At 41.7% G+C, this 25,321-nt stretch overlaps 1 long non-coding RNA gene and 2 pseudogenes across 1 annotated transcript; 2 read left to right on the top strand and 1 right to left on the bottom strand.

The window, feature by feature from the left end:
* Positions 1-2,212: 2,212 nt before the first annotated feature.
* LOC128610627 (aquaporin-1-like) lies at positions 2,213-7,534 on the top strand (annotated as a pseudogene).
* Positions 7,535-7,714: 180 nt separating this feature from the next.
* Positions 7,715-16,514, bottom strand: LOC128609466 (uncharacterized). Its single transcript, XR_008386229.1, has 3 exons — positions 16,195-16,514; positions 15,312-16,088; positions 7,715-8,326 (listed from the first exon to the last, which is right to left on the bottom strand). It is a non-coding gene; the product is annotated as an uncharacterized LOC128609466 (long non-coding RNA).
* Positions 16,515-22,661: 6,147 nt separating this feature from the next.
* LOC128610628 (fumarylacetoacetate hydrolase domain-containing protein 2-like) lies at positions 22,662-24,142 on the top strand (annotated as a pseudogene).
* The last annotated feature ends 1,179 nt before the right edge of the window (positions 24,143-25,321 follow it).

Here is a 25,321-nt window from a genome sequence, read left to right on the forward strand (position 1 = left end):
GTTGCCCCACAGAGGCTCCATCAACAGGGGCGTGACTGGCCGAACTAGCAGCCACGTAAAACCTGATTGTAGAAGGAGCCCACCCCGCTGAGAAATGTTCCTGTAAGAACTCCAGGACTGTAGCTATTGCGCAGTTCACTGGGTCTACAGTGGATCCCTGTGGATGGGAATCTCCCAAGGAGTGCCATCTCGCAGAGATATTATCTCTCAGAACCATATTCGAGCTGGCCAATAAGGTGCTACTAGCAGCAGACATAGACTGTCTTGGCAAACTCTCGCTAGAACTTGTGGAAGCAGAGCGATGGGGGGAACAGCGTACAGATGTGACCTCGGCCACATGTGCACCATGGCATCCAGCCCTAATTGTGTGGGAGGAGTGAGGGCGAACCACAGCGGGCCATGTGTTGTCTCCTCGGAGGCGAACACATGCCATCCCGCTTGGCCAAACCTCGCCATATGGACTCCACCACTTGTGGATGGAGCCACCCTGCTCCAGATGAGGGCCGCACCAGAGACCATGAGCTAGACAGCTGTCTAAGAACGTGCTTCAACACGTGAGGGAGGTGTCTGTTATTACTGTCTTGCGCTAAGGAGACACCCCAGAGTGTGACCCAAGGCTAGAAACCGGCTAGAAACCAAATTCTCAGATCACGTAGGCAGCACCGCGTGACACTGATTACTCTCTGAGGTTTCGTCCTTGGACGAAAGCCCCAACATCTCAGCCACCACTAAACGGTCGCCTTTGCAATAGGCCCATAAGTGCCAATAGTCTCCCAAGATCCAGCTTTATCTTGCTCAGTGTTGATAGAATTGACCCTACGCATGTTGGGGATAGAAATGCCCTCATCGTAGTAGAATCCTTATAACCCCTAGAAAAGTTGTCTACTTCACTGTGGAAAGCATACTTTTCTGAGATTCAACCTGAGTCCCAAGCTCTTCATGTGGGTGAGAACAATATCTCGATGTTGAACCACTAGTTCCCTGGATCGTGCTAGAATTAACCAGTCGTCCAGGTAGTTTAGTACACGGATGCCCTGGAGTCACAATGGAGCCAGAGTGACATCCATGCACTTTGTGAACGTCCGAGGGGATAAAGCTAGCGATATTGCTAATGTGGAAATATGCACCTTTTAGATCTATCGTCACAAACCAGTCCTCAAACTGAATCTGTGGAACGATAAGTTTGGGCGTCAGCATCTTGAACCTGTATGTCCGAAGAGTACAGTTCAGATGACGGAGATCTAAAATTGGCCGCATACTCCTATTTTTTTGCGGACCAGGAAATAACGGCTGTAAAAACCTCCCTCCCTCAGGGAACGAGGTACATGTTCTATGACCCCTTTGTCCAAGAGGGATCTTACTTCCTACGCTAACACCGGGCTCTGGCCTGTGCTGACTACTGTGGTGAGCACACCTCTGAACCGGGGGGGTCGAGCTATAAACAGGACCCGTAACCCTTTTCTATGGTAGACAGAACCCATGGAGACACATTTGGCAGTAGTTTCCATGCTGCCCGATGGTCTTTTAGTGACATTAACTATTCCACATTCTATTGGAGGGAAAGCATCAGATTTTCGTTGCACAACAGCCAGTTTTTACAAATCGTCGCTCCCTATGTTTAAAATGTTAAACTGTTCAGAAAAACACTGCTGTTTTAATCTCCTACCCAATCAGCTCTTAGGACAAAACATATATCTATATACACTGCTGTGAAAAAGTATTCTATAATCTATAAATACAGAGACGAAACACTAAAAACTACCTGAAACATGCATCAGAGAAAGGAAGGCCATTCATGTAGTCTAGACAGGACTTCTATACAGTGTTGTGAAAAAGTATTTGCCCCATCCTGATTTCTTCTGTTTTTGTGTATCTCTTACTAAACTGTTTAAAAAATTCAAACAAAATCTAAGATAAAACAAAGGCAGCCTGAGTAAACACACAATACAGTTTATAAGTGATAATGATGTTCTTTATTGAAGCAAAAAATGTTATCCAATACCAACTGGGCCTGTGTGTAAATGTATTTGCCCCCATAGTTATTAATTCCCCAAATCGATGACACTGCATTGATAATGGGGTTCAGCTGGACTAGACACAACCAGACTTGATTACTGCAAACCCTGTTCAATCACATCTACACTTACATAGAACTTTTTCAACAGCTTGAAGTTGGTTAAAAGATCTTTCTCAGTAACACACTATGTCAGAAATGTTGAGGAAGAAGGTGACTGAAATACATCAGTCTGGGAAGGTTTTGGGACTCCAAAGAACCACAGTGAGAGCCGTTATCTCTAAATGGAAAACTCAGTAGTGGTGAACCTTCCAAAATTCCTCCAGGAGCACAGCGACAACTCATCCAGGAAGTCACAAAAGAGCCAAGGACAACATCAAAGGAACTACAGGCCTCTCCTGCATCAATAAAGATCAGTGTTCATGACTCCACTATCAGAAAGAGACTGGGGGAAAACGGCTACATGGAAGAGTGGTGAAGTGAAAACCACTGCTAACCGAGAAGAACATTAAGGCTCATCTGAATTTCACCAAAACACACCTTGATGATCCTCAAAGCTTTTGGGAGAATGTTCTGTGGACTGAGGAGTGGAAAGTGGAACTTTTTGGAAGAGAGGAGTTCCATAACATCTGGAGTAAACCAAACACAGAATTCCACAAAAAGATCATCATACCTACGGTCAAGCATGGTGGAGGAATTGTGATGTTGTGGGGATGCTCTGCTGCTTCAGGGTTTGGGCAACTTGCAGTAATTGAGGGAAAGATGAATTCTGCTCTCTACCAGAAAATCCTAAAGGAGAATGTCTTCAGTCCGTAAATTGAAACTCGAGCGTAACTGGATTAGACAACAATCCGAAGTGTAGGAGTAAATCCTAGTCCTAGAAGTAAGTGAAAGACTGATCTCCAGTTATCAGAAGAGTTTGGTTACAGTTATTGCTGCTAAAGGCAGCACAACCAGATTTTAAGTGTAAGGGGGGAATTAGTTTTTCACATGGGTGTTGGATAACATTTTTTTGCTCCAATAAAAAATAAAAATGTATTGTGTGTTTATTCAGGTTGGCTTTGTTTTGATATATTTCGTTTGAAGATCTAAAACTATTTAGTATGAGATGTACATAAACACAGAGAATCTCTGTAGTGTAATATATATGAGGTAATATAAGGAGATTTACATTTTGTAAAATCAGAGATATTCCAATAATAATATTTCTATAATGAAATAACTTGATAACTTTGGGATGTTTACTTTGTGTCTGATGTTCAAATCATAACTGAATCAGCATTTTCTCACTCGATATCTTGGGGAATTTCCCTGAGATGCTTTTTAAACAGTATTAAAAGGAGTTCACACCGACACTGGACTCTTAACTCCTGCTTTTCAGAATATTTCTTTCCGTCCATTTAAAAAAATATTTTTGTTGTAAATAAAATGTTAGTTTTCTAATGAAAGAAACGAACATGTCGGCACAATTATATTTTTGTCTACGACACCGATTTCACACATTTACTCTCACACCTTCAGATCAAAAGATTTTTAGCATCATGAGAAACATTTCAGTCGAGTGTCCAGAAACTTCTGACTGGTAGTGTACTTCCTAAAGGACCATATGCTAACTAAATTCCCCGTATAAAATGAAAAGACAATCAACAATACATTTCTGCCTAATGGGTGCCACAGAACATGCATACATAATACACATAGAACAGACTTAGAAAGACATTTTCATGCTTAGACTTTTAACATTCTAGACTAAATTTTAGGTCAAAGGGGTTTTGGCTGTTTTTGGTAAGGGAAACATGTTCATTACTGTCCACGGTAATCACAAATACACGCCAAGCAGGTAGAGAAAATGCTGTGGCATTACTTTGAGAGCTCTCTACTTGTTTAGTAGTGTTTCTCTAGGAGACGGTGCTGTGGACTGAAAGCAAGAAGGGAGAGAAAGTCCAGATCACTGTCACGCTGACCAACGAACTGCCTCCATCCTTGCCCGTGTGCCTGCAGTTCTACAACATTATCTTCAAGAGGTATGAGGAGATACTTCTATTAAGCAGTAAATTTCACTGATTATTTCCTTCGCCTCGGTTGTTCAACTTTTCTTGCTTTCAGTATTCTGAAGATTCTAAACATGCAGTAAATCGGCCGTCATTACTACAACATCGAGGACCCCTTGAACATCCCTCAGCACAGGGACTTGCTCTTTGTGTGTGTGTGTGTGTGTGCGTGCGTGTGTGTGAGTGTGTGAGAGAGAGAGAGAGTCATGTGTTTCCTGGAGGTTTGCTGACCAGAATGCTTACAATGTGTTTATGTTAATGAATTAAGGGACGAGTCGTGTGTTTCAGTGTTTTACGATCCCTACCATTGTGTACATTTGTGGTTTAAGTGAATCTTTGGTTCTGAAATGACTTCTGTGGTAATAATCAGTTTGTGTAACTAATCTACCAGAAAATACTAGACCCGGTGTCTGAATGTGGTAGATGTATTAGAATTGTGGACATTTTATGTGTGTGTAGCTACCTATGTGTATGATTTGTGTAATCCTTCTGTCAAGAAATGAACAGATAACATTTTATTGCCAATGTTGTTGCGAAAAACACGTTGATGTGTAAAACATTTCTACATTCTGCCAAGGCTGTATGATGACGTTGTTCTCTTTTACTGAAATAAAGACAAAAACCATCGGTGTTACTCATTGTGGAGACTGAAGTGACAATATGTCAGAAGAAAATTAAAAATATTTATTACATAGACTACTTTCCAAACAAGGTACTTTAAGGGTAAAAAAATACACCCTTTTAAAAGATGGTGTTTAAAAAGAATCGTGCATTTTGTTTCAACTACAAACAAGTTTTTGGAAAATGGTTCACCAACGAGGACACTTACACAGAACTGTGGCTAAATACACAAGCTTTTGTCTATGCTTTGACATCCCATGTACCCACTGGCCGACTGTCAAGTCGTGTAAATTAATGACCTCTGGTAACACTGTTTAACATGAATGTGTGATCTTTCCTGGCAGTTGTCTGTCTGTGGGAGAGAGAGACATGTGATTTCTGGGGTTGTTGCTGACTAGAATGCTTACAAATGTGTATATGTTAACTAATTAAGGAGAGAGTCGTGCGTCTCAGTGCTTAAATAATGGTTAAGACGTTGTAGTTAAAACCCAGAAGAAACTCTGCAACTATCTGTTACAATGTCTGCTCCGAGAAGTCCTAATACCCCTAGAAGAACGCTGTGTATTCACCAACAAGAGGACCTGCTGAAATGAGAGAGGACCTGACTTCTGCTCCAAGAAAAAAAACCCAAGATGTTAATTTGACAATTTCTCCATGAAGATATTGTAAAGACGTTGTTGTTTAACCCTGAGCAGGGCATCAACAACTCCGAAGATTGTGTCTTAAGTCCGAAGGTTTATTTAGGAGGTAGAAAAACATTTAAAGATGATGTTTTAAAAGAAACTGGTGTTTCGTCCATAATGGTAAAAAAGAAAAATGGTTGTACTCCAATGTGAAATAAATCGGTGGAGACACACTGTTAGATTTCGAAGTATCTCAGGAATCTCAGATTATGCCTGTCAGATCGTCCATCATGCCTTCCAGCCTGTTTTACCATTAACTTCTATTAACTTTTAGTTCTGTGCTGCTACGAGCTAGAAAGTGTGGTTTACCGCAGAGTTCAGACCTGGAGAGTCTAAATGAACACACACACACTCACACATGAATGTTCACTGAGACTTCCGGTTCATTCATTCTAAACAGAAGTATTTATACACAGTGTGCACATTGATAACAGCGGTGCCTGGACGGTTTCTACTGGAGCAGGTGCCAGACAGATAGACAAAACACACAGCACACTATGAAAATAAGTCTTTTCAAGAGACAGGAAATACATGTGCCAGCTATAATAAAGATGGCAGTTGATCAGCTTATTTAAAGAGGTGATTAAATGATTACATTCATCATAGGTATTTGATAGCGGTTCGTAATATAAGAGAGTACATGATATAAGAGAATTTCCTTTCAGACGCTGTAGGTTTCATGAAGTAAATTTACATACATTTTTGCATAGTAATAAAATTTAAAAAAAAACAAGAAGTGTTTTGATGTTAAGAATCTAAATATATCTCACAGTGAAGACACACTCAAGAGTAAATTGTTTACAGAAAACTTTGTTGTTAACATTTGCCTTAATGGAAAGAAAACATTGATTTTTTTATGAAATCATTTTTTATTTATCTAATATGAATGACATTTCCATAAAAGTAGGCTATATTACATCTTTTCACATAAACCCAAAGTGCCAGAGCTCTGTTTCTCAATCATTATATTGATATTGGCTTTATACTGTACATTCAACATACAAAATATCATGTACATTTTCCATTTTGTAATATTTTTATATCAATGTTCACACACAAAGTTGCAATAGATCTTTGGAGAAGAAGGGAGAAATGCTGTATAGGAGAAAGTATCTTGTTGGAAGGTAAGCTTTTTGGACAACACCACCAATATACTCATGTCTGTAAGTGTTTTGACCATATATTATATCTTTAAAAAGTCCTTTTCCTCTCACTCAGGCATTTCTTCTACCAGAAGCAGTGGGGGAGGTTTCATTTCCCTGGAGAAAACCCACGTAAAAAGCTACGCTCGTCCACCCAGGTACTGTTACTCTTTTGGTTCTTCTTTTTTAAAATTTTTACGACACTTGGGTGACACTCCCTCTCCAGCATCGTTAGAATGAAATTTAAGGATTTTGTTGTTGAAGACATGCTCGGCTCTTTTAGACCCCTGTATTTGTCTCTCAAGATCTTTGGCCAGACGGTAGTCGGGTTTAATGTGTTTGATCTTTTCTAACATTTCCTTCTGAAATTTTCTGCACTTCCTCATTTTGCTCCTTCTCTGGAGGGTTGCATCTGAAAGCCGTGACTGAGCTGAAGAGTAAGTTGTTTTGGAAAGCCGTGCTGGCTGAGGTGGTTGGGATGACGCTTTATCTTCGTCAGCATCACCGCCGCCATCGGAAAGGAGCACAACACGCACCCGGACCAGGAGGTGAAGGTGTCACTGACGTTCGGGCTGGCCATAGCCACGCTGGCACAGAGTCTGGGCCACATCAGTGGCGCGCACCTGAACCTGGCCGTCACCGTCGGCATGCTGGTCAGCTGTCAGATCAGCATCCTCCGTGCCGCCTTCTACATCCTGGCCCAGATGCTGGGGGCCACGGTGGTGAGCGGCATCGTGTACAGCATCCGGCCCGGAAACGACACCGCGCTCGGGGTCAACGCGGTGAGTGTCCTCTCGTATCTAAACCTATACACTAAATTCAATCCCAGTCCGTTAGGGTTAAAGAATCTGATTTCAACGCTGGCCCAAACATCAGTGAGCTTCATTTTACTGAATCCACTCTGTAACTTCTAACTACAACACACACTCTTTACTAACTCAGTAATGTAGTTCAGGACACTTCCTGCTGTTCTGAGAATCGGCCCAGACGTCTACGGTATACAGTGATACAGAGAGTAATGTGTGAGGGAGGTTGTGTACACACTTCTTATAAATGAGGTCTGGAGATTTCTGAGTCTCTTTGTGCAAGTTCTTCATTCCTGCACGGTCTCATGCATCCAGGTGCACACCTTCATCTTCATCCAGAGGTCATCACTGTTATTCTGTGTCGGTTCTGAGCTCATCTTGCTGTTCCTCTGTACAAGTTAACACACACACAGAGTCATTAAACACTATTAATAATGGTTAAACACCAGCTCGACATGCCTACTCTCAGTAACATCACATCTCCTCCAAGCCTGGTGAATACAATTCAGTTGAAAGTGTTTATTTATAAAGAAACTGTAGAGGATTTCTTCTCAGTGTGAGACTGGAGGAATTCACTTTTAAAGAGTCAGAGCATGGTATGCAATGCTGAGTGTTCAGATAAATATTTTAAACTATGAATAATCTGATGTTTAAAGGGTGAAGTGTTCTCTCTCAGTGATCATGTGACATTACTGAATAAAATGTGGAACTATTCTGACAGTAAAAGTGTCATTTATAGGAGATAATTATATTTCTGTTGTGGAAGTGTCCATGCAGTGACTGAGTGGCGTCTAATCAGGGGGATGTGCTGTGGATTTTATTCTGTTTACAGCACACAGTCATGTGATCTCTGATGTCACAGCGGTACTTACACATCTCCTTTCTAAGGACTGAATTTCTCTCCTCTGGTGCAGAAATATCAGAACCAGTCCAACATCCAGCAGCAAAATCATCACTATCAGGATAATCACCCACACTGGTAGAGCACAATGCTGTTCTCTGTGCTGATCTTTCTCAAACACAAACACACACACACACAGTTACCTGTACTGACTTTATCCCCTCCCACCACACACACACACACACACTTAGCTGTACTGACTTATCCTACACACACAGTTAGCTGTACTGACTTTATCCTACACACACACACACACACAGTTAGCTGTACTGACTTTATCCTACACACACACACAGTTAGCTGTACTGACTTTATCCTACACACACACACAGTTAGCTGTACTGACTTTATCCTACACACACACACACAGTTAGCTGTACTGACTTTATCCTACACACACACACACAGTTAGCTGTACTGACTTTATCCTACACACACACACACAGTTAGCTGTACTGACTTTATCCTACACACACACACACAGTTAGCTGTACTGACTTTATCCTACACACACACACACACACACACACACACACACACAGTTAGCTGTACTGACTTTATCCTACACACACACACACACACAGTTAGCTGTACTGACTATCCTACACACACACAGTTAGCTGTACTGACTTTATCCTACACACACACACACACACACACACACAGTTAGCTGTACTGACTTTATCCTACACACACACACAGTTAGCTGTACTGACTTTATCCTACACACACACACAGTTAGCTGTACTGACTTTATCCTACACACACACACACAGTTAGCTGTACTGACTATCCTACACACACACAGTTAGCTGTACTGACTTTATCCTACACACACACACACACACACACACACACACAGTTAGCTGTACTGACTTTATCCTACACACACACACAGTTAGCTGTACTGACTTTATCCTACACACACACACACAGTTAGCTGTACTGACTTATCCTACACACACACACACACACAGTTAGCTGTACTGACTTTATCCTACACACACACACACACACACAGTTAGCTGTACTGACTATCCTACACACACACAGTTAGCTGTACTGACTTTATCCTACACACACACACAGTTAGCTGTACTGACTATCCTACACACACACTTAGCTGTACTGACTTTATCCTACACACACACTTAGCTGTACTGACTTATCCTACACACACACACACACACACAGTTAGCTGTACTGACTTATCCTACACACACACACAGTTAGCTGTACTGACTATCCTACACACACACACACACACACACACAGTTAGCTGTACTGACTTTATCCTACACACACACTTAGCTGTACTGACTTTATCCTACACACACACACTTAGCTGTACTGACTATCCTACACACACACACACAGTTAGCTGTACTGACTTTATCCTACACACACACACACAGTTAGCTGTACTGACTTATCCTACACACACACACACAGTTAGCTGTACTGACTTATCCTACACACACACACAGTTAGCTGTACTGACTTTATCCTACACACACACACACACAGTTAGCTGTACTGACTTTATCCTACACACACACACACACACACACACACAGTTAGCTGTACTGACTATCCTACACACACACAGTTAGCTGTACTGACTTTATCCTACACACACACACACAGTTAGCTGTACTGACTTTATCCTACACACACACACACACAGTTAGCTGTACTGACTATCCTACACACACACAGTTAGCTGTACTGACTATCCTACACACACACACAGTTAGCTGTACTGACTATCCTACACACACACACACTTAGCTGTACTGACTTTATCCTACACACACACACACAGTTAGCTGTACTGACTTTATCCTACACACACACACACACACACAGTAAGCTGTACTGACTTTATCCTACACACACACACACAGTTAGCTGTACTGACTATCCTACACACACACACACAGTTAGCTGTACTGACTTTATCCTACACACACACACACACACACACACAGTTAGCTGTACTGACTTTATCCTACACACACACACACAGTTAGCTGTACTGACTTTATCCTACACACACACACACACACACAGTTAGCTGTACTGACTTCATCCTACACACACACACACTTAGCTGTACTGACTTATCCTACACACACACACACACACAGTTAGCTGTACTGACTTTATCCTACACACACACACACACACACAGTTAGCTGTACTGACTTTATCCTACACACACACACAGTTAGCTGTACTGACTATCCTATACACACACACACACACTTAGCTGTACTGACTTCATCCTACACACACACACTTAGCTGTACTGACTTATCCTACACACACACACACAGTTAGCTGTACTGACTTTATCCTACACACACACACACACACACAGTTAGCTGTACTGACTTTATCCTACACACACACACAGTTAGCTGTACTGACTTTATCCTACACACACACACACACACACTTAGCTGTACTGACTTATCCTACACACACACACACACAGTTAGCTGTACTGACTTTATCCTACACACACACACAGTTAGCTGTACTGACTTTATCCTACACACACACACACACACACACACACACACACAGTTAGCTGTACTGACTTTATCCTACACACACACACACAGTTAGCTGTACTGACTACCCCCCCCCCACACACACACAGTTAGCTGTACTGACTATCCTATACACACACACACACACACTTAGCTGTACTGACTATCCTATACACACACACACACACTTAGCTGTACTGACTTCATCCTACACACACACACTTAGCTGTACTGACTTATCCTACACACACACACACACAGTTAGCTGTACTGACTTTATCCTACACACACACACAGTTAGCTGTACTGACTTTATCCTACACACACACACACACACACACACACACACACACACAGTTAGCTGTACTGACTTTATCCTACACACACACACACACACACACACACAGTTAGCTGTACTGACTTTATCCTACACACACACACACACACACACACACACACACACACACACAGTTAGCTGTACTGACTATCCTACACACACACAGTTAGCTGTACTGACTTTATCCTACACACACACACACACACACAGTTAGCTGTACTGACTTTATCCTACACACACACACAGTTAGCTGTACTGACTTTATCCTACACACACACACAGTTAGCTGTACTGACTTTATCCTACACACACACACAGTTAGCTGTACTGACTTTATCCTACACACACACACACACAGTTAGCTGTACTGACTATCCTACACACACACAGTTAGCTGTACTGACTTTATCCTACACACACACACACACACACACACAGTTAGCTGTACTGACTTTATCCTACACACACACACACAGTTAGCTGTACTGACTTTATCCTACACACACACACACACACACACAGTTAGCTGTACTGACTTTATCCTACACACACACACACACACACACAGTTAGCTGTACTGACTATCCTACACACACACAGTTAGCTGTACTGACTATCCTACACACACACTTAGCTGTACTGACTTTATCCTACACACACACTTAGCTGTACTGACTTATCCTACACACACACACACAGTTAGCTGTACTGACTTATCCTACACACACACACAGTTAGCTGTACTGACTATCCTACACACACACACACTTAGCTGTACTGACTTATCCTACACACACACACACACAGTTAGCTGTACTGACTTTATCCTACACACACACACACACACAGTTAGCTGTACTGACTATCCTACACACACACACACACACACACACACACACAGTTAGCTGTACTGACTTTATCCTACACACACACACTTAGCTGTACTGACTTTATCCTACACACACACACAGTTAGCTGTACTGACTTTATCCTACACACACACACACTTAGCTGTACTGACTTTATCCTACACACACACACTTAGCTGTACTGACTTATCCTACACACACACAGTTAGCTGTACTGACTTTATCCTACACACACACACACACAGTTAGCTGTACTGACTTATCCTACACACACACACAGTTAGCTGTACTGACTTTATCCTACACACACACACAGTTAGCTGTACTGACTTTATCCTACACACACTTAGCTGTACTGACTTTATCCTACACACACACACACAGTTAGCTGTACTGACTTTATCCTACACACACACACACAGTTAGCTGTACTGACTTTATCCTACACACACACACACACACAGTTAGCTGTACTGACTTTATCCTACACACACACACACACACAGTTAGCTGTACTGACTATCCTACACACACACAGTTAGCTGTACTGACTATCCTACACACACACACAGTTAGCTGTACTGACTATCCTACACACACACACACTTAGCTGTACTGACTTTATCCTACACACACACACACACAGTTAGCTGTACTGACTTTATCCTACACACACACACACACACACACAGTAAGCTGTACTGACTTTATCCTACACACACAGTTAGCTGTACTGACTATCCTACACACACACACACAGTTAGCTGTACTGACTATCCTACACACACACACACAGTTAGCTGTACTGACTTTATCCTACACACACACACACACACACAGTTAGCTGTACTGACTTTATCCTACACACACACACAGTTAGCTGTACTGACTTTATCCTACACACACACACACAGTTAGCTGTACTGACTATCCTACACACACACACACAGTTAGCTGTACTGACTTTATCCTACACACACACACACAGTTAGCTGTACTGACTTTATCCTACACACACACACACAGTTAGCTGTACTGACTTTATCCTACACACACACACACACACACACACACACACAGTTAGCTGTACTGACTTCATCCTACACACACACACTTAGCTGTACTGACTTTATCCTACACACACACACACAGTTAGCTGTACTGACTTTATCCTACACACACACACACAGTTAGCTGTACTGACTTTATCCTACACACACACACACACACACACACACAGTTAGCTGTACTGACTTTATCCTACACACACACACAGTTAGCTGTACTGACTATCCTATACACACACACACACACACTTAGCTGTACTGACTTCATCCTACACACACACACTTAGCTGTACTGACTTATCCTACACACACACACACAGTTAGCTATACTGACTTTATCCTACACACACACACACACACACACACAGTTAGCTGTACTGACTTTATCCTACACACACACACAGTTAGCTGTACTGACTTTATCCTACACACACACACACACACACACACACACACACAGTTAGCTGTACTGACTTTATCCTACACACACACACAGTTAGCTGTACTGACTACCCCCCCCCCACACACACAGTTAGCTGTACTGACTATCCTATACACACACACACACTTAGCTGTACTGACTTCATCCTACACACACACACTTAGCTGTACTGACTTATCCTACACACACACACACACACAGTTAGCTGTACTGACTTTATCCTACACACACACACACACACACACACACACACAGTTAGCTGTACTGACTTTATCCTACACACACACACACAGTTAGCTGTACTGACTACCCCCCCCCCCCCACACACACACAGTTAGCTGTACTGACTATCCTATACACACACACACACACACTTAGCTGTACTGACTATCCTATACACACACACACACACACTTAGCTGTACTGACTTTATCCTACACACACACACAGTTAGCTGTACTGACTTTATCCTACACACACACACACACACACACACACACACACACACACAGTTAGCTGTACTGACTTTATCCTACACACACACACAGTTAGCTGTACTGACTACCCCCCCCCCCCCACACACACACAGTTAGCTGTACTGACTATCCTATACACACACACACACACTTAGCTGTACTGACTATCCTATACACACACACACACACACAGTTAGCTGTACTGACTTTATCCTACACACACACACAGTTAGCTGTACTGACTTTATCCTACACACACACACACACACACACACACAGTTAGCTGTACTGACTTTATCCTACACACACACACAGTTAGCTGTACTGACTACCCCCCCCCCCCCCCACACACACACAGTTAGCTGTACTGACTATCCTATACACACACACACACACTTAGCTGTACTGACTTTATCCTACACACACACACACACAGTTAGCTGTACTGACTATCCTACACACACACACTTAGCTGTACTGACTTTATCCTACACACACACACACACAGTTAGCTGTACTGACTTTATCCTACACACACACACAGTTAGCTGTACTGACTACCCCCCCCCCCACACACACACAGTTAGCTGTACTGACTTTATCCTACACACACACACACTTAGCTGTACTGACTTTATCCTACACACACACACACAGTTAGCTGTACTGACTTTATCCTACACACACACACACTTAGCTGTACTGACTTTATCCTACACACACACACACACAGTTAGCTGTACTGACTATCCTACACACACACACTTAGCTGTACTGACTTTATCCTACACACACACACACAGTTAGCTGTACTGACTACCCCCCCCACACACACACAGTTAGCTGTACTGACTATCCTACACACACACTTAGCTGTACTGACTTTATCCTACACACACACACACAGTTAGCTGTACTGACTACCCCCCCCCCACACACACACACAGTTAGCTGTACTGACTTTATCCTACACACACACACACTTAGCTGTACTGACTTTATCCTACACACACACACACAGTTAGCTGTACTGACTTTATCCTACACACACACACACTTAGCTGTACTGACTTTATCCTACACACACACACACACACACACACACACACAGTTAGCTGTACTGACTTTATCCTACACACACACACACACACACACACACACACAGTTAGCTGTACTGACTTTGAGAGATTAATGACAAGTTCCTGTAATGCTTCTTTTGCTTTAAACTCGAACCTGAGGGTTACGACGCCATCTCAAACTAAAACAACTTCTATCTACAAAGCTACAGTGCAGAAGAGTAATTCTAACCAGGGGGAAGCAGCTTGAAGTATTTCAGTGTAGTACCTTCTGCTCAAGATTCTTCTCCACCGTCGCTCCCTCCGCTCCCATCTTGGCCAGCTGTTGTTTCTCCTGAAGCATTCGGCTCAGCTCGGCCTGCGCCAGGTAGTCCTACTGCTTGTTCTGCACGTTAAACACAGTCAGTCAAACAGGTGTGTAATGAATACGTAGAGAGAGACCGAGAATAAGACTACGTTTACATGGACAGCAGTAATCTAATTATTAACCTCACTCTGAGTAAGATAATAATGTGATTAAAGCGTTTACATGAGTCACTTTTAGAATACTGGTACCCGTTTTACATGTTATAGAACATAATTAGATTAACGGCACACGTCATTACATCACCTTACTGTGCATCCTTACCGCCGGGTCTAGAGCTACAGCCTGTTGGTCGTGCGCAGGTCCGGACATGATGTCTGAAAGTTATTCTGACCAGGTGTGTATTCAAACACACCCAAGTGTGAAAGCAGCTTGAAGCATTTCAGTGCAGTACCTTCTGCTCAAGAGTCCTTCTCTCCCTCCGCTCCCACCTTCACCAGCTGCTGAAGCACTAGGCTCAGTCTGGCCAACTACTTCAGATGTTACTTTAACGCATCTGTTATCTGAGTGATGAGTGCCTTGACCTCAGACATGATCTGCTTAGCGAGGTAGGAAGCGTGAGGTTAAACACTGTGACTGTAAATAAACACTGATAAACCGCCGCTTTTATACTTACCGCCGATAGAGCTACAGCCTGTGCAGGTCCTGGCGGAGGTCTGGACAGTTCTTTTTCCACCAAAACTATAAATGGATACAAAAAATATATCTATAAATATATACACTAAAAAAAACAATGAATACAAACTTGTCCCAATATGTGCACATCAAACATCTAAGCACCACACACCAAGCACGTGCTCCACACCTGACTGTTAGCGTTCTTTCCTGTTAACATTGTTTTTAAATAAAGAAGTGTTGATTAAATAGTGTTTGTTGCATAAAGAAGAGTTAAGCTCGTCTTTGGAATACATTAAGAAGATTGAATACACATTTTGTGTGTTAAGACAAAAAAAAAAGTTATGTGTTTTTTTTAACGTAATTTATAGAATTTCCATACTCAAAAACAACACAAAAAGAGCCACTCGAAAATAACTGCTCCAGAAGCTGTGACGCATTCAGCATGGCATTCTGCAGGAAGACCGCTAGAGGGAGGTGCCATTTCCTGATAGTTTCTCTGCACGGCCCTGTAGCGCTGTGCTGATTGGCCTGTACCGCTGATACACAACTCAAGACGCACGCGTAAAAGGTTTGGTTGTGCTGATTACGCGTTTGATTTTCTCAGCCTCTGAGTGGTCAATCATGTCGAGTTTGGGCTTGTTTGAAAGCTAGAAGTATCTACAATTGGCCCAAGTGGGTGTCAATCAAGTTAGACTGCCTGATTATAATTTAGGAGGCGGGTTGTTCAGCATAGCCAAAGCAGATTAGGTTTTTTTTTTTTTTTTTTTTGTTTTTTTAAAAGAACGTGTCTCAGTTCCGTTTATGGCTAATTACTAAATTCCAGAGGAGTGGGATATCAAAACACTTAATGCATTTTGAAGAGGACATTTGTGACTAAATATGGAACTTTGCGTTTGTTTTCTTCAATAAAGCTGATGGACTTTATACCGATGGAAATGTGCATGATTTATAAAACCACGAGTGAATGTAGGTAATGTAAGGTAGTAAACGTTTACACAAGACCGATCTTTGGTTTAAATGTTATAATTTTATTGTGGCAGTTGTATACGGTGTTTTACTATCAAAAAAGCTTTACTCCTGCTCTCCGATTTATCGCTGTCTCAGTGTTTTCATGGAGCGGTGTGACTTGTTTGCCCAGCAGGGGGCTCAAACTCTGCCCCTTTCCCATCCCCCTGCTCACCATCAGTTAAGCACACAGTCATGAAACTGCACACACAGAAAGCCACCAGTGTCCTGACTAATCTTATACCAGAACTGCGGCGATAAAATCATTCATTTATTTATACTAATTGAGAATGTCCGATAAGTCGTTTTCCATTCCGCCGGCGGAATGAACGCTAGTGTCGGGGCGAAATGGGTTAAATAGCTTTTCTCTGCAGTCTCAGTTACTTTGAGAAACCTATGCTACAGGAGAAAGTTCATTTTGCAGATAAATACCATGGCAATATGTTTTTGTAACTTTTATATTTAAATATCAAACAATAAATTGAGAGGTAAGAACCTCCCAAAAATGACAGAAAAAAGCGCTATGTGTTCATCCACTCAAGGAGAGGAATAAAACAAACCTGAGGAGGGAAAAGAGTGTGCAAGAGGCTGCATTGATGTGGCAACCTCTGCTGTAAATGTGAAGATCTCTGGTTAGTTTAGATTTGGCATTAGCCAAGAAAATCCAGGATGTCCCAATCAATGTCCTCCAGAGTCTGATTAGCTTCCTGTGCATGACCGATCTCCTCGGTGATGCCGTGATGCTGCCAGAGCTTCTGAATCTTTCTGTAGCGCTCACGGCACAGGTGTAAAGGGTTCCTCCATCTGGGAGGGAAAGAGAATGATAAACAGTGGTTTATACACAAATTTTACAAGGCATGTTGAGTATCTTCTTTGAGTTCTCACCTGAGCCCTTGGACAGTTTCTCCATAGTCATCGAGGTACAGGGAAGTATAAAAACAGCCCGTGGTCTTTCCAGCCAGGAAGAGAACCTGATTCTCCCTCACGCTGTAAAAGACGGCAGAGTCTCACTTGAAGAGTACTTCAAGCTAGGACTCGACAATGCCTACAAATGCTGTATATTCACGAACATAAATATGTTCATTCAGCAATGTAAAAATCAGCAGATTAATCGGATGCGGGGCCAAACTTTCAGTACCCCCCGTTTGTTTATTTAAAATAAAATCCACAAACTGACTGTTACAAATATAAACTTCAGACTAAAACTAAACTGGTAGTCCAATTATATAAGACTGAAAAGATTCCAATACACACACAGATACACACCAGAATATACATTATTCATTTAGGACTGTAGTTTAATCCTGTGCTTTTTGTGCATCCATAAAAAATAACGCATAAATGCGTATACACAATATAAAGTAAAATATATATATATAATTTAAATATTTAATAAAATAAATAAAACATAATATAAACTAAAATACTATACTATAAAGTATTCATGAATTATTTTTTATGGATGCACAAAAAGCACAGAATTAAACCACAGTCCTAAATTAATAATAAAAACTCACTTTCACTGCACCCTGTGGTTTCTGTCCCTCACTGCCTTTAGACATTATTTTACTTGTGTTTACTTTTGATCGTAGTGTTTTAAACATTACAGATCTTACTGTACGGAGCAACGCGGCCTCGTTACGAACACGTCACTTCCGTTATAATAAACGACAGAATTTACAGATACAGCATATAATGACAATAAACTTAAATTAATATCAATACAATTGAAGTACGCAGAGAACTAGCCATCCGCTGCCATTGTCGTGTAGCTTGGAGAGAAGGTAGAGAACATTTTCAAGAAGTTTGCTGTAATTAATTTCAACATCTTGAAAAGTAAACACACGGCAGAAACCTGCTCCTGCACTGTTTCCTGTCACAACAATTTTTGGGCATAATGCACTCGCCATATTCTGGCCAAACCCCCGTCAGTGATATCATAACAACGGTCCATTCAGCATGAATAGATGTTGACAGCAATGGCATGGGAAAGGCTCATGAAGAATATGACAAGTGGCTGCGGCTCTTCATTTAAACAGTTTAATTATTCTATGAAACCTGCAAAAAAGATGAGAAAATATCTAAATGTAGACAAACTGATGCTCAATTGAATTAATATGTAATTAAAGCTGCAAGCAGCGATGAACAGGCCCTTGCACCCGGGTGCAGGTTGGGGCTGCTCTGCCAGGGAAACGCCAATCCATTTTTTAAAACACTTTAGGACTTATATGTTGTTTGCATGTTCTCCCCGTGCTGCGGGGCTTTCCTCCGGGTACTCTCCCAGTCCTCCCCCAGTCCAAAGACATGCACGGTAGGCTGATTGGCGGGTCTAAAGTGTCCGCAGTGTATGAATGGGTGTGTGAGTGTGTATGTGATTGTGCCCTGCGATGGACTGGCACCCTGTCCAGGGTGTACCCCGCCTTGTGACCCTAACACCGTGTAACCCTGGGATAGGCTCCAGGTTCCCCGTGACCCTGAAAAGGAGTAAGCAGTAGAAGATGGATGGATGAATGGATGTTGTTAGGAGTGTATCATGATCTAAAACATGTAATTTCCTGTTGGCAGTAGGTGGCGCTATGACTAACTGAATATTGACATGTAGATGTCTTCAGACCAAAAATGTGAAGTTTTGGGAAGATTAGGCATTGTATGCTTGACTCATAACTTCCTGTTTAATTGCAGTAATAGCATGCGTTAGCACTTAGCTAAGTGTTGCTAGCATGTTTTAACATGTTTCATGCATATTGCTAGCATTATAGCATAACATTTAGAATGTTGCTACATCAGTGTAAAACATGTCACTTCTTGTTGCAAGCTGTGGCGCTATGACCAAATTGACCTGCTTTACTAAATTAGATTTCTCAGCAATTGCTCAACCAGAGGTTAATCCAGGAAATTATCGAACAGGGGTGTAGGGACAAGAACCAGTTAAGACAAAGCAAAAGGCGTGTCTGTATATGGTGTATTGAGGGTTACTGAATGCAACATATTCAACATACCATGTGTTTAGTAGTTCTAGGCTTCCATGTTGAGTACAGGCCCCAAACGCTAAAAATGTCAACTAAGTTACCTGTCAACTGTGTTACCCAGGAAAGGTAACATAGTGGACAGTAGGAAACAGTTACACTTGGTGAAACTCAGGGATGAAGGAAAAAGGATCCAAATGCAGATGAGTTTTAATAATGCAATTATCCATCCATCCATTCATCTTCTATACCGCTTATCCTTTTCAGGGTCACGGGGGAACCTGGAGCCTATCCCAGGGAGCATCGGGCACAAGGCAGGGTACACCCTGGACAGGGATAATGGAATTAATAGGAACCAAAACAACAGAAGTAAAGATAAGAATTGTAGTGTGTTCCAGGAAAATGCCAAGATTATCTGCTGCAGGAAAACAGTAGGCTCGGCAAGATTCTGATCCTGTGAAGAGGGAAGCTTTCAGATTCAGATTTCAGATTCCATCAGAAATGGAGAGAGTTAAGAGATCAAGGGAAAGTCAAGGCAGTAGCAGATGTGACAGAAAGAGAGAAGCGTAGGAAACGTTCTTACTGAAGGAAAGTCAAGCAGCAGAGTAGAATGAGGAAGAAGCCGGCTGAGTCCAATGTAACGCACCACAAAGTCCTGAGCCTGGTGTAGAGCCTGCTCCACAAGCACAGTCATCACGGTTAGAAGATCGAGAAGTATCTAGTATGTTACAACAGTGAGCGACTAAAGAATATGAAGATGATGTTCTGGGTAGTATATGAGATTAAAGTAGACAGCATTGTACTCAACTTTGTGAAATGTGTTTCCTGTTTCTTACAAATCGTTAATTGGAGGCAGCGACTATCAGGGAGAAGAAAGACAATAAAGAGATACTCAAGATTGTACAGAAAGAATCAAAAACTCAAAAAATTACTTCATACTCAACAATGAACCACTGACAAATACAGAAAACGTTACGCAAGACTGAAGTGAGATTTGGAATCTCCTCGCACCAAAACAACAAAGTTGCTCCAAAGACTTCCAGCCAATGACGCAGTGCACAAAACTCTAGTCCATCATCATGCACTGGTTGAAAACATAAAACAGAAATTTCACACAGCAACACAGGAGAAGACCAGGCAAATTATATCCAGAATTGTATGTGGAAAAATCCTGAGAAAACACAAGCTCCAGAAATATATTCAAGAAATGTTGGTGTTTGAAGGAAACGTTTCTGCAAGGGTCTGAGAAATGCTGAAAATATAACTTTTTTCGAAAGGGAGAAATACACCACAAAACAATCTAAACTACATCAGAGCGTTGTTGGCTTTTTCATTAGGGATGATACGTCGTTCAACAGCTGACAAAAACAGACCATAACTAAAGGAAAGCGCAAAATGCAAAAACGCTTTTCAAATAACACACTGAAAAACCTTCATAGGAGATTCCTGCTGGAAAATCCACTGAGCCATCTCCCTTATTCCCTCTCCTGCCAAGTACATCCATTTTGGATTCTCCATCCAACCATCTCAGACAGGCAAACATGCCTTTGTAACGTACATGAAAATTTGTCATCTGTTGTTGACAAACTTAATCAACTCAGTCTTCTCAGATGCAAGGACTTGGAGTCCCTTGCAGAGAAATCATGCTGTGATGCAAAACAGAAAGCATGCATGTACAGAGAATGCAATACCTGTACAAACTGTGTTTATCAAATTGCTCCAGAATATGATGCATCTTCTTCCTGTTTAGTACAGAACTAGACAAGCATGGATTCAGGGCTGGCACATGGAATTTTTTTGAGGCCAGCCATGGGAAGGGTGCTGATGGGGTAGGTGGCTTCCTGAAAAGAACAGCAGACCGATTGATCGGTGAAGGGAAGGACATTCCAACTGCTAAACACCTCTTTGTATGGGACTTCTAATCCCGTCTCGGCACTGTGTGCACCGAGCTTGCATGATCTCCCCGTGCTCTGGGGGTTTCCTCCAGGTACTCCGGTTTCCACTCCTAGTCCAAAGACGTGTGCTGTAGGCTGATTTGCATTTCCAAATTGTCCATAGTGTGTGATTGTGCCCTGTGAAGTGTTGGCACCTGTTCAGGGTGTGCCCCGAGTTCCCTGGGATACGCTCCAGGCTCCCCACGACCCTGTATAGGATAAGTGGTATGGAAAATGGATGGATGGATGGATGGATGGATGGGATTAGTGAATTCATAGTTCACTGTGAGTTTCATAGATGGAGAAATACAGGTGCATCTCAAAAAAATTGTGGAAAAGTTTGTTTTTCCAGTAATTTAATTCAAAAAGTGGAACTTTCATATATTCTAGGTTCATTACACATAAAGCGAAATGTTGTAAGCCTTTTTTTTGTTTTAATCTTGATTATTACGGTGTACAGCTCTTGGAAATCAAAAATCCAGTATCTCAAAATATTAGAATAAAGAATTGATAATACGACAGAATTTTTTATCCAAAACATCGTTTATACACTTTCTAAGTCTCAAATCTTTCTCTTTTTTTCTGACCCTGATGTCCTCTTGGCTCTCTCTCTGACCCTTCACCCCTGTGTGTGTGTGAGAGAGAGTGTAGATGAGAGTGGTGTGGGGCTCGTGGCTCAGTTTGAGGAGACTCGGTCATGTGTTTTCTGTAGGCACAGGCACACGCACCCTCACCTCAGCCAGCATGCGCCTGGTCCAGTACTGCCGACGGGGAGTAGAGGGAAGTGCGAAGGTCGTTGTGGAGAGCACGAAAGGCGTCGTCGACCTGAAGGCGTTGGATCAGACCGTGCCGTCCACCATGAGAGAGTTCTTGGAGCTGGGAGAGAAGGACATAGAGTGTGCTCAGAGGTGGGGCAGACTTCATGGACTCACTTATATGAAATCTTTTGGCTGATATCCAAAACATCTTTCAGTCCTTAATGTTTAGATCAGGTTTAGCTGACTAAATTTAGTCTATAACTAACAACTAAATGACTGAAACATGATAAAACATTGTCCTGTTGTCTAAAGATCAATCTTAGCTGTTAAAATGTACCTCCAGTAATCAATATCAGTTGGCCAACAAAATGTTCTTGGCATTGGTGGAAATCATGCTTTTAAAACACTGGTAATGTCTCTAAACACACAGTGAGACACTAGAGGGAGCTAATCGCTCACAGGAAGTGGGGTATTTGTGTAAAACAACTTTTGGCTGCATACAACTTGTGATTTGTTGACGAAGGGGTGAAAATTTTACAGCAAAGTGTAAAATCTGCTTCTGGTTAAAAGTCTCGAGACTTCTCCTTAAGTCACATTATAAGTACAGTCCTTATATTTATATTGATGATTCGGCTTTTGACAGTAAAAAAAAATCCTCGTTAATTAAACCTGTTAACGTCTGTTTAATTTTTGACCTTATAATTGTATATCAGGATATGTATCTGATTTTTTAACTTTAAAAAAAAATTGTATCGGCCATCAGCAACACAAGACATACACTCGCTCACACGGGTGTGTCCAGGCTTGGTGTATTTCTCTCCTGTAGGTCCACGAATATTCACTCATTCACCCTTAAGTGTTTTGCATTCAGATTTCTAATGGCATGATTCTAACTCCATAGCTGCTTCTCCGTTTCAGAGCCATGTCCAGTGGCGAGTGTGTGCTCCCTCACACTGATATTCAGCTCCGGTCACCGGCCCGGACAAGGTGGTGTGTGTGGGTATGAACTACAGAGACCACTGCCTGGAGCAGAACACCCCCATCCCCACTGAGCCCATCACCTTCAGCAAGATCCCCTCCTCCATCACGGGTACGATGACATCCACCTGCCAAACAAGAGCCAGGTCACAACCACTTATTTACCATAATTATGAACACAAGTTGTTAAGTTGACGATCATTTTAAAATTCTGTTGCTCCGTTTAGATTTTCTCCAGTTGAATTCAGCCTTTTAAACCAGGAAAAATTACTAATTTTAAATCGTATAACATTAGTAATAACTAAAAATAAAAACGGTGTAATTACCAGTCTTTCCACCCACAAGGTCTGTAGGTTTGTACTGTATTTGTCTGTGTTTGAGTGTCATCTGGAGGACAGACGCCATTTTGAATTGAATCTCGCGCCATTTTCTAATTCCAGGTCAAAGAGGAAAAAGTAGCGCCGATGTTCATCTGACTACCCAGATTGAACTAGTATTCTTCCACTGAAAATAATACCTTGTCTTGTGTTGAAAAAGATTGTTTGACTTTTGTTTTTTAAATATCAGTCCAGATAATATGGAATAATGACCAAAACAAAGAATAAGTGAAATACGATGTTTACTTTAATAGTTATGTTTAGAATTGTGTTCTTGTTTTTAAACTAATGCTGTTTAGTTTGTAGTAAGTAACGAGCAAATGCCAGCCAGTTTTAGTCAGATAATTAGGCCTTGCTCGTTAATCTAAATTATAATAAGTGAAGAAAATATTTGTTCAACAAGTTTTGTACAGAAAAATAAGTATTAAAAGTGCTTCAAGTATGGAAATTCTATGAATTACGTTAAAAAAAAACTTTTGGTCGTAAACGCCTAGCCTAATCTTTTTTTGCCTCATGATTAGCATGATTGTTCCACATAACGTTTGTTTTTGGTCTTAACACACACACAATTTGTATTCAATCTTCTTAATGTATTTAATTCATATTTGTATATGTAAAACGATATACAAATAAATATTTGTATATGTAAAACTCTTCTTTATGCAAAAAATACTGTTTAATCGACACTTCATTTAAAAACAATGTTTTTGTTAACAAGAAAACGCGCTAACCGTCACTGCACGAGGCAGTCAGCGCTGTGTGGTGCGTGCTTATGTTTGACCTTCACAAATTGGGACAAGTTTGTGTTCGTTGTTGTTATTTTACTGTATATATTCATAGATATATTTTTGTGTTCATTTATAGTTTTGTGGAGAAAAATAATTAACTGGAACATGTCCGGACGTCGACCACCTCCGCAAGCACCACCTGCGCAAGCCTCAATAACGCCACTGCTTTGTTAGGGTAACGTCTGAACTTATTCACTCTTATTCTCTGTCTCTCTCTCTCTCTCTCTCTCTCTCTCTCTCTCTCTCTCTCTCTGCGCGTTCATTACACACTGTTTGACTGACTGTGTTTAACGTGCAGCCTACTAAAAACAACGAGAGAACTCTCTCTCTACAGGTTCATTACGCACCGGTTTCACCGACTGCGTTTAATGTGCAGCCGACTAGGAGGACAAGCTGGTGCAGGCCAGGATGTGCCGAATATTCCTTAAGCAGGAGGTACTACCCCCCCAGTAACCGTACTACTGGACACAGGCTTTGGAGTTTGTGTACT

The sequence above is a fragment of the Ictalurus furcatus genome, chromosome 7 (genome assembly GCF_023375685.1).
Source record: "Ictalurus furcatus strain D&B chromosome 7, Billie_1.0, whole genome shotgun sequence".
Taxonomy (NCBI): domain Eukaryota; kingdom Metazoa; phylum Chordata; class Actinopteri; order Siluriformes; family Ictaluridae; genus Ictalurus; species Ictalurus furcatus.